Raw genomic sequence first — 12,223 nt, 5'->3', positions numbered from 1 at the left:
AACCCAATCGGAGAAAGTTTTATACACACTTTTAAAAACAATATCTTATCGATGCCGCAGGCGCGTGCGTGTGTGGTCGGGCTCAGAACGGACAACGACGAGAACCGGCAACTAACAACGGATGCAAGATTTGAAAACTGATGGCAACGGAGATGCCGATGCAATGCAGATGATGCGAATGATGCGATGATGATGCAACAAATAAAAATAACCACACGACGAAAACGGAAAAGAAGGGGAATCTTCTGCGGCGTCGGCATCGAGCTGTCACAAAAAGTTCAGCCAATTTCAGAGTGAAGTTGAGAGTCATCGTAACAAGAAGATAAAGTTTCTACGATGTGGTCATAGAGTAAATATGTGAGTTACGAGTTTGGTATATATTTAAGACACCCTGGAAATTGTTTCACAACTCATGCCACCTAGAACACCATAGTGTGATGGTGTGTCCGTACATCGTAGTCGTGCCCTATTGGATATGGTGCGTACTATGATGTCTCTTACCGATTTGCCACTATCATTTTGGGGTTATGCATTAGAGACGACCACATTCACTTTAAATAGGGCATCATCAATTTCCGTCGAGATGACAACGTATGAACTATGGTTTTGCAAGAAACCTAAGAAGCTGTTGTTTCTTAAAAGTTTGGGGCTGCGATGTTGGAAATATGCCCTAGAGGCAATAGTAAAATGGTTATTATCATATTTCCTTGTTCATGATAATCGTCCATTGTTCATGCTATAGTTGTATTAACAAGAAACAGTAATACATGTGTGAATAAATAGATCACAATGTGTCCCTAGCAAGCCTCTAGTTGGCTAGCTCGTTGATCAATAGATGATCATGGTTTCCTTTTCCTGATCACGGACATTGGATGTCATTGATAACGGGATCACATCATTGGGAGATTGATGTGAAGGGCAAGACCCATTCCTAAGCATAGCACTAGATCATATTGTTCGTATGCTAAAGCTTTTCTAATGTCAAGTGTCTTTTCCTTCGACCGTGAGATTGTGCAACTCCCGGACACCGTAGGAGTGCTTTGGGTGTATCAAACGTCACAACGTAACTGGGTGACTATAAAGGTGCACTACGGGTATCTCCGAAAGTGTCTGTTGGGTTGGCACGAATCGAGATCGGGATTTGTCACTCCGTGTGACGGAGAGGTATCCATGGGCCCACTCGGTAGAACATAATCATAACGAGCTCAGTGTGACTAAGGAGTTAGTCACGGTATGATGTGCTACGGAACGAGTAATGAGACTTACCGGTAACGAGATTGAACATGGTATAGGTATACCGACGATCGAATCTCTGGCGAGTTCTATACCGACAGACAAAGGGAATTGTATACGGGATTGACTGGATCCTTGACATCGTGGTTCATCCGATGAGATCATCGTGGAACATGTGGGAGCCACCATGGGTATCCAGATCCCGCTGATGGTTATTGGCCGGAGAGTGTCTTGGTCATGTCTGCATGATTCCCGAACCCGTAGGGTCTACCCACTTAAGGTTCGATGACGCTAGGGTTATAGGGAATTGTTGTACGAGGTTGCCGAAGGTTGTTCGGAGTCTCGGATGAGATCCCGGACGTCACGAGGAGCTCCGGAATGGTCCGGAGGTAAAGATTGATATATAGGATGGATGGATTTGGACGCCGGAAATGTTTCGGGCACCACCGGCAAAGTGCTGGGACCACCGGAAGGGCTCCGGAGGCCCACCGGGAGGGGCCACAAGCCCCGGAAGGCTACATGGGCCAAGTGCGGGAGGGAACCAGCCCCTGGGTGGGCTGGTGCGCCCCCACACTCAGCCCACGCGCACCAGAGAGGGAGGGAGGGGAAACCCTAGGTGCTGGTGGGCCTAAGGCCCACCTAGGGGTGCGCCACCCCCCTCTCCTCCCTGGCCGCCGCCCCCTCTCCCATCTAGGGATGCCGCCCCCCTCAAGGGGGAAAGCCTAAAGGGGGCGCCACCCGTCCCTCCCCCTATATATAGTGGGGTTTTTGGCCTTCGGAGACACGGTTTTCCCATCTCTCTCGGCGCAGCCCTATCTCTCTTCTTCCTCCTCTCCCACGGTGCTTGGCGAAGCCCTGCTGGGAGACCTCGTCTCTCCATCGACACCACACCGTCGTACTGTCGGAGATCTCCCCCAACCTCTCCCTCCTCCTTGCTGGATCAAGGTGCGGGAGACGTCACCGGGTTGCACGTGTGTTGAACGCGGAGGTGCCGTGGTTCGGCACTAGATCGGAATCACACCACGATCTGAATCGCCGCAAGTGCGACTCCATGAACCGCGTTCTAGCAACGTTTCCGCTTAGCGATCTTCAAAGGTATGAAGATGCACTCTCCCCTCTCTCGTTGCTGGTCTCTCCATAGGAAGATCTGAATATGGCGTAGGAAAATTTTGAATTTATGCTACATAACCCAACATGCGACGCTTATGTGAAAAAGTTTCAACCTGATAAGCTCGAACCCAAAATGGATAAATGCATCTTCATAGGATACCCAAAGGAAACAGTTGGGTGTTCCTCCTATCTCAGATCCGAAGGCAAAGTCTTTGTTTCTAACAACGGGTCGTTTCTCGAGAAAAGTTTCTCTCGATATAATTGAGGTGGAGGATGGTGGAACTTGATAAGGTTATTGAACCGTCGCTTCAACCAGTGAGTAGTAGGGCGCATGAAGATGTTCCTGTGGCGCCTACACTAGTTGAAGATGAAGCTAATGATGGTGATCATTAAGCTTTAGATCAAGTTACTACCAACCTCATAGGTCGACAAGGACACGTACTGCTCCAGAGTGGTATGGTAGTCCTGTCTTTGAGGTCATGTTTCTTGTCAACAATGAACCTATGAGCTATGGAGAAGTGATGGTGGGCCGGATTCCGACGAATGGCTGGAGGCCATGAAATCCAAGATAGGATCCATGTATGAAAACAAAGTTTAGATTTTGGAAGAACTACTTGATGGTCGTAAGGCTGTTAGGTATAAATGGATCTTGAGAAGGAAGACGGGCAATGATGGTAAATGTCACCATTAAGAAAGCTTGACTGATCACAAAGATGTTTCCGACAAGTTCAAGGAGTTGACTATGATGAGACTTTCTCACCCGTAGCGATGCTAAAGTCTATTGGAATTATGTTAGTAGTTGCTGCATTTTTCAATTATGAAATCTTGTAGATGGATGTCAAAACATTGTTTCCTTGACGGTTTCCTTGAGGAAAGGTTGTATGTGATACAACCAGAATGTTTTGTCGATCCTGAGGATGCTAACAAGTATTCAAGCTCCAGCGATCCTTCTATGGACTGGAGCAAGCATCTTGGAGTTGGAATATATGCTTTGATGAGATGATCAAAGCTTTTGGGTTTATACAAAGTTTATGAGAAACTTTTATTTCCAAGAAAGTGAGTGGGAGCACTATAGAATTTTTGACGAGTATATGTGGTTGACATGTTGTTGATCGAAAATGATGTAGAATTTCTAGAAAGCATATAGGGTTGTTTGAAAAGTGTTTTTCAAAGAAAACCTCGATTGAGCTACTTGAACATTGAGCATCAAGATCTATAGAGATAGATCAAGACGCTTGATAAAACTTTCAATGAACACATACCTTGACAAGATTTTGGAGGAGTTCAAAATGGGTCAGTCAAAGAAGGAGTTCTTGACTGTATTGTAAGGTGTGAATTTGAGTAAGACTCAAAATCCGACCACGACAGAAGAAAGAGAAAGGACAAAGGTTGTCCCGTATTCCTTAGCCGTATGCTCTATAGTATGCCATGCTGTGTACCGCACCTAATGTGTGTCTTGCCATGAGTTTGTTAAGGGGTACAAAGAGTGATCCAGGAATGAGTCACTGAACAGCGGTCAAAGTTATCCTTAGTAACTAGTGCACTAGGGAATTTTTCTCGATTATGGAGGTGATAAAAGAGTTTGTCGTAAAGGAATACGTCGATGCAAGCTTTGACACTAATCTAGATAACTCTGAATAATAAATCGGATTCGTATAGTGGAGCAGTTTTTTGGAATTGTTCCAAGTGAAGCGTGGCAGAAGCATCTACATGATGACATGGAGATTTGTAAAGCACACTCGGATCTGAAAGGTTCAGACCCGTTGACTAAAACCTCTCTCACAAGCAAACATGATTAAACCCCATAACTCATTGGGTGTGAATTAATAATAAATTAGTTAGTATTATATTTCCTTGTTCATGATAATCGTTTATTATCCATGCTAGAATTGTATTGATCGGAAATTCAAATACATGTGTGGATTTACATAGACAACACACTGTCCCTAGTGAGCCTTTGAAGGACTAGCTCGTCGATCAAAGATGGTCAAGGTTTCCTGGCCATATACGTGAGACGTCCATTGATGACGGGATCACATCATTAGGAGAATGATCTGATGGACAAGACTCAAACTATAGACGTAGCATATGATCGTGTCAGTTTATTGCTACTGTTTTCTGCATGTCAAGTATATGTTCCTATGACCACGAGATCATGCAACTCCCGGACACCGGAGGAATGCCTTGTGCGTATAAAACGTCACAACGTAACTGGGTGACTATAAAGGTGCGCTACAGGTATCTTCGAGGGTGTCTGTTGGGTTGGCGTGAATCAAGACTGGGATTTCTCACTCCGTGTGATGGAGAGGTATCTCAGGGCCCACTCGGTAATACAACATCACAACAAGGCTTGCAAGCAATGTGACTAATGAGTTAGTCACGGGATCTTGTATTACGGAATGAGTAAAGAGACTTGCCGGTAATGAGACTGAACTAGGTATGGAGATACCGATGATCGAATCTCGGGCAAGTAACATACCGATGGACAAAGGGAATAGCATACGGGATTAACTGAATCCTTGACATAGAGGTTTGACCGATAAAGATCTTCGTAGAATATGTAGGAACCAATATGGTCATCCAGGTCCCACTATTGGTTATTGACCGAAGTGTGTCTTGTTCATGTATGCATAGTTCTCGAACCCGTAGGGTCTGCACACTTATGGTTCGATGATGTTTTGGTATTATTTAGTTATGTATGTTGGTGACTGAAGGTTGTTCGGAGTTTCAGATAAGACCACGGGCATGACGAGGAGCTCTGGAATAGTCCGGAGGTAAAGATTGATATATGGGATAATAGTGTTTGGTCTCGAGAAGGGTTCCGGAATTCACAGGAAAGGGTTTCGTATGTTTCCCAAAATGTTCGGGTACGAGAACACTTTATCTGGGCCAAGGGATAAAGCCCACCAGGCTTTAGGAAGGTGCAAAAGGAGTTTTGAGAAGGCCATGAGGCCAGACGCGCGCTAAGGACCCTAGCGTCTGGGGCCAGACGCCAAGGACCCTGGCATCTGGTCCTGGAGTCCGAGGAGGACTCTTGCCTTGCGTGCCAAACCGACTTTGAGGAGGATCTTTCTCCAAGAAACGACCCCAGGGCTCAACATATAAATAGAGGGGCAGTGCTAGCACCCAGAATACATCAAGATTTCCCGAAGCCATGTGCAGGCAACCCCGCCCCTCTAGTTCATCATCCATCATAGTTTCCGTTGTGCTTGGCGAATCCCTACAGAGATTGTTCTTCACCACCACTGACACCACGCCGTCGTGCTGTCGGAGAAGTTAGCTACCTCTCTACCCCTTTTGCTGGATCAAGAAGGCGGAGATCGTCATTGAGCTATACGTGTGCTGAATGCGGAGGTGCCGTCCGTTTGGCACTAGATCGGATGGACCGTGATGGAATCGTGGGACGAATCGTGATGAGATCGCGGGAAGGACTGCAATTTGGATCGCTAAGATGTTCGACTACATCAACCGCGTTATATACGCTTCCACTTAGCGATCTACAAGGGTATGTGGATCCGATCTCTCCTCTCGTAGATGGCCATCACCATGGATAGATCTTATGTGTGCGTAGGAATTTTTTTGTCTCCCATGCAACGTTCCCCAACAATTCCCTCCACTCCTTAGCCCATCCCCTCTCAATTCTTTGAATACATGTTTTGCACTTCTCTTTAGTTTCTTTGCCATAAATTTCCTCATCAGGAGTGCAATATTTGTCATAGATTTTCTCGGGAATTTCAAAAGCATTATTGGTTTCTGCCTTCTTTCCTGTTTTTGAGGTCTTTTCCATTCTGGCATTTTCTTCACTTGAGGATTTTGTACTTTTGAGGATTCTAAAGATGTGTGTAATTTTTCTTCAAGATACGTTGCAAATGTGTTAAGTTGATGAGAACCTAGAGATTCATCAGCAGGCATTTGTACATGTGAACAGAGTATATGTGCGAAGAATTTGAAGAGGTAATATGCGTTCTCAGAGTTTTTTTCAAAAGAATATCAAGTTGAGGAATTTGGAAAAAGATGTCTTGAAGAATTTATCTAAGTGTTCTTGACATAGGTTCCAGAATTGTGTAGATTTGAAGATCCACATAATTGAGGAATATTTGAAGAAAATCGTAACTTCGAGAAATAAATCAAGGGAAATGATCCATTAAGGAGTTTAAAGAATGAACTGCCGCTACTGCAGGATGGGCCAAATGCGACACTACATTGGGAGACCCTTCGACGAAACTGTATGCGATGCATTAATCGCAAACGGTGTTGTAAGAAAACCGTCAAAAACTTGTTCTGTTTGCGATGGTCCAGAGTCAAACACGATTCTGATTAGAGCTGCATGTGCGATGCTTGGCAAAAGGTCAATCCATACAAACTGTTTGCAATGATCCAGAACAATGGAAACACTAAACCAGATGAGGGTGTGTGCGCTATACGACATACAATTCACTGGATTGATCTATCTATGATTAGGAAACACAACAGAAATGGTCAGCCAGATCAATATATGTGCGATGGAGGGCATATAGTTCAGTCGGATGAAATATTTGCGATGATCCAAGACAACAAAAATAGTTTAACTGAACAAGATGTGCGTGATACGTGGCAAACAGGTCCATAATCAGAAATGTGTGCAACGACCTATAATAACACAAACGATTACTGCTAATAAGTCAAGTGATTTGCTCTATCCATAGAAGAATAACATATATATAACTAAAATAAATGTCTAATTACATAAGTGAGTATACAAATCATTCGCACACACCTCAATAAACAATTGCATTCATTCTAAACTACGAGAAACGATCATCTAGTCATCTACTTCTTGTGACGCTCCCGCCACTCCTTTGTGTCTCGATCCCTCGTCTGGGGTGGGATGAAGGAACTTCCTCATGTCAACGATCTTCCTATACATCTTACAGCTTGTGTACGCATTCTTGGCCGTGTACTTGATGTGTTCTTTATCCAGTCTCTGATCCCAGGCATTGTGCGATCTGTTCTAGTCCTTCTTGCTCTCATACTTCATCTTCATGTAGTAGGGGTCGATGATGGACGAGGCGAAGTCAACCAGAGAGTTCTGTTTGGTATTGACGTTACCCCATACATTGTAGTGGTCACAGCTGTTGACAAGATTCTGGCAGGTCAAGCACGAAACATCAAGTGCTTTTAGATCATTGGTGGTGTCGACTATAGCGAAATCGTAGTTGGGGCCATTGATATACCTGGCAAAACTCTTGCAAGGCCTTGTTGCCAGGCGGTAGTGGTATATGAGGATGTCATGTCGCACACACAACTAGGCGACAATAACCTTCTCATATTGCCCGACACGACCGCTGGTGAACTCTAGGTCGAAGCCGACCACTTGGTACTTGTCCTCAGCAAGCAACTGCTCCATAGATTGGATGGAGCTCTCCATCGAGACCGTCTCATTCGTCCACACCACTGATAGGTCCTTCCCCCACACGTGGGTGTCCACTACGTGATGCGTGGTGAAATGCCCCCCGTTGTCGTTGCCGGCCGCTGGGAGCGCCATTGGAACCGTTGGATATCCTTTTTGTATTGTGTGGCGTGAGATATGAAGGTAAGTGAACGCGGGAATAAATGGGGACCGGGCAACCTGGATTCTTGGCACGTCCGCATGGTAGATTTTGCAGTGGGTAACTACATCATGGCATCGCATGGTAGCACGAATGTACGTGATCGTATGCCGACCCCCAAACACTGGCAGCGCGCATGGAGGGACACTATTAGAGCGCACGGAGGGATGCGAGAGCAGAGCGCGCACGGCGGGATGCGAGAAGAGCGCGTCACAGATGCCTCAATCACGAGTAACCACATGCATAGATCAGTTGAACACGCAGCGAATGGTCGTCTACAAGCCGGTCGACAGTTGCGAGCTGGCGGCATGATGTGAAAGTACCTCGTGTTCCACATCACACGATGGTCGAACAATCATTCGCGAAGCTGTGTAGAGAGCGGGCGTGTGCTACTACCTCTGTCTTGGTCTATTAGTCCCTTTATAATTTATGCCATATTTTGACCTTAAATTTAACTAACAAAATGGTAGTGCATGTTATAAAAATAATATAATTGGAAAATATGTTCAAATACGAATCCAACAATATAATCTTTCACGACATGCGTTCGTATTTTGTTAGTTAAATCTCAAGTCAAAAATTGGCACAAAAATACAAAGAGGACTTTGATACGTCTCCAACGTATCTATAATTTTTGATGGTTCCATGCTATTATCTTGTCAACTTTGGATGTTTTGTATGCATGAATATCTATTTTATATCTTTTTTGGGACTAACCTATTAACTCAGTGCCAAGTGCCAGTTTCTGTTTTTTCCGTGTTTTTGACCTTTTTTAGAGGAGAATATTAAACAGAGTCCAAACGGAATAAAACCTGCGGGATGATTTTTCCATAACAGAAGATACGCAGGGGACTTGAGAACCAAGGCAAAGGACCCCGGGGGAGGTCACAAGCCCCCTAGGCGCGGCCTGGAGGGGGGCGCCTAGCAGGCTTGTGGCCCCCCCGTGGCTCCTTTGCCCTACTTCTTCCGCCTATAAATTCTCCAAAAAACTGAAACTGCCAGAGAGAGCCACGGAAATACTTTTCCGCCGCCGCAAGCTTCTGTCTCCGCAAGATCCCATCTAGGGACCATTCTGGTGCCTTGCCGGAGGGGGATTCGGACACGAAGGGCTTCTTCATCAACACCATTGCCTCTCCGATAATGCGTGAGTAGTTCACCATAGACCTTCTGGTCCATAGCTTGTAGCTAGATGGCTTCTTCTCTCTCTTGGATCTTCAATACAAAGTTCTCCATGATCTTCATGGAGATCTATCTGATGTAATCTTATTTTGCGATGTGTTTGTCGAGATCCGATGAATTGTGGGTTTATGATAAGATTATCTATGAATATTATTTGAGTCTCCTCTGATCTCTTATATGCATGATTTCGTATCCTTGTAATTCTCTTCGAGTTGTGGGTTTCGTTTGGTGAACTTGATCTATAATTCTTGCAATGGGAGAAGTGCTTGGTTTTGGGTTCATACCGTGCGGTGTCCTCACCCAGTGACAGAAGGGGTAGCGAGGCACGCATCGTGTTGTTGCCATCAAGGGTAAAAAGATGGGGTTTATATCTATTGCATGAATTTATCCCTCTACATCATGTCATCTTGCTTAAGGCGTTACTCCGTGTGTTATGAACTTAATACACTAGATGCATGATGGATAGCGGTCGATGTGTGTAGGAATAGTAGTAGATGCAGAAAGTATCGATCTACTTGTCTCGGACGTGATGCCTATATGTATGATCATTGCCTTAAATATCATCATGACTTTGAGCGGTTATATCAATTGCTCGATAGTAATTCGTTCACCCACCGTAATACTTGCTATTATGAGAGAAGCCTCTAGTGAACACTATGGACCCCGGGTCTACTTCACATCATGTTTTTAGCTCTACACTTTTACTTTGTTGCACTTTCCACCTTCATATCTCACGTTGCAATTAATCGTGAAGGGATTGACAACCCCTTTATAGCAATGGGTGCAAGTTTGTTTGTTTTTGCGCAGGTAAATTGGTGACTTGTCTTGATACTCCTACTGGATTGATACCTTTGTTCTCAAACTGAGGGAAATACATACTGCTACTGTGCTACATCACCCTTTCGTCTTCAAGGGAAAAACCAACGCAAGCTCAAGAGGTAGCAGACTTATAAACTAGTACGGAGGTAGTAGGTAATTAAATCACAAACATTTCTTTATTCACCGTTTGTGTATGTGTTGCTTCATCCTCTTCTCGCATGTCTTGTCAGGTGTCACCCCGTTGTCGCAGACGGCTTTGAGCGCAAGCTTGAGCACCGAGCAAGAGTTGGCCAAGCGGTGGATCAAAGTGGTGCTATACGTGGGCATTACTCGAGTCGGGCCAGGCTTCGGGACGAGCCAATAAAAGGTCGGCGGTAAAAACCGAGGCCCGAGCCCGGCCCAGCCCGACCGTCGGGCCTAAACTTTGGGCCCAAGCCTGACCCAAAGCAGAAAAGCCCGACTAGGCCCGATAGGCCCGGCCCGACAGCGGCGTAATTTTATTTTTCCATAGGCCCGAGCCCGGCCCAAACTGACCATCAGGCTCAACTTTCCGGCCCGATGGGACAAAATAGGCCCGGCCCAGCCTAGGATTTTCGGGCCGGGTCGAGTCGGGTAGGCCGGGTCGGGCTGCCCATGCCGAGGTATAAGTGGCGCCAATGAACTGTCGGTGAGCCAGTTCCTGTGCAACCGCACACGTTCCCACGCTTTGTCGCGCAAGCTTCCCGTCCGACTCGACAAAATCTCCTAAAATCCCAATGCTTACCGGCGTGCTATATAAACCCTCACGGTCGGCGAGTCCTGCGTCACATTTTCCTCTCCCTCCCTAGAGCTTATCTCGCCTGATTCTCCCACATTTGCTAATGTCACCGATCCATCGTGGTCGCCCACCCACTCCACCGTCATCACAGGTGTGACAGCCCGAGACCGACGCTCCAGAAGATTCCCCTTTTATTCCGTTGTCGTCGTGTTAATTATTTGTTTGTTGCATTTATCATCACATCATGTGCATTGTATCGGCACTCCGTTGCCGCCAGTTTTCAAACCTGCATCTGTTATTAGTTGTCGGTTCTCTCCGTTCTCGTCGTAGACCGTTTTGAGACCAACCACACACGCACGCGCCCGCGACATCGATAAAATATTGTTTTAAAAGGTGTCCAAAAAATATTCTCGGATTGGGTTGAAACTTGTCGTGCGGTCTTTATATGTTGTATGTAGGCCGCTTACCAAATTTCGTCGCAATCGGTGTCCGTTTGATACCCGAACGGTCGACCATAGCGGCACCGTCATCAGTATATTGTCGGACAATATTTCGGTGTTTTAAAAATCTCTTGTCGGGCCACAAACTTCCCTTTCTTCCCCACTTAACCTATAATACACAACCCACTAGCCTATCCAATCCTAGGGCGCAACCCGAGCCGTCCGATCGTGATCAGAGGGTCCGAAAACACCCAAAACTACTAACCCCTGCCTAATTAGGCACACCCTAGTCTTCCCCACCTTGAAACTCATGCTAGCCGCCACCTAGTCGCCTCTCCTCCCACCTCCAGCCGACCAAGGCTCCCTTCTCCAAGTCCGGCACGTGTCTTGTGGTCCAAGAAAAATCATTCCGGAGATTTTATTCCATTTGGAATCCGTTTAATATTCCTTATCTGCAATAATCAAAAACATGGAAAAACAACAACTGACACTAGGCTCTAGATTAATAGGTTAGTCCCAAAAATAATATAAAATAGCATATTAATGCATATAAAACATCCAAAACAGATAATATAATAGCATGAAGCAATAAAAAATTATATATATGTTGGAGACGTATCAGTTGCCGCACTTTGTTGCGCTCAAAGTTGTTGAGTTCTTCATGCATGGCTTCAACCAAATCCATGTCTTCAAGAGCCTCTTGTACCTTTAGTGGTTTAATGAAAGAAACAAACACATGATGTGCACTAAAGTTTGATAATTGACAACATGTGGTTACCCCTCTCTGTAAGCTGCCGTAGACATTCTCCAGCACATGAGAGTTATTTTTGAGCGTTTTGGCAGTCTTGGCAGCATGTCTTTCTTGAACCTCCTCAGGGGTAAGATGAGGATCCTGTTTGTGACTTTTACCGCCTTTTTGAGTTTGCCCTTGATCTCTCGTGCTTGCTCTTGATCTGGAACTTGGTCTTGATCTTGAGCTTGCTCTTGATCTGGAACTTGGTCTTGATCTTGAGCTTGCTCTTGATCTTGAGCATCCTCGGAGGGGTGAGATGGATCAAAGACATAATTCGGTGCATGACCAACTTGAGATTGATCTT

The sequence above is a fragment of the Hordeum vulgare genome, chromosome 4H (genome assembly GCF_904849725.1).
Source record: "Hordeum vulgare subsp. vulgare chromosome 4H, MorexV3_pseudomolecules_assembly, whole genome shotgun sequence".
NCBI lineage: Eukaryota > Viridiplantae > Streptophyta > Magnoliopsida > Poales > Poaceae > Hordeum > Hordeum vulgare.
Note: the sequence above shows the minus strand (reverse complement) of the source record.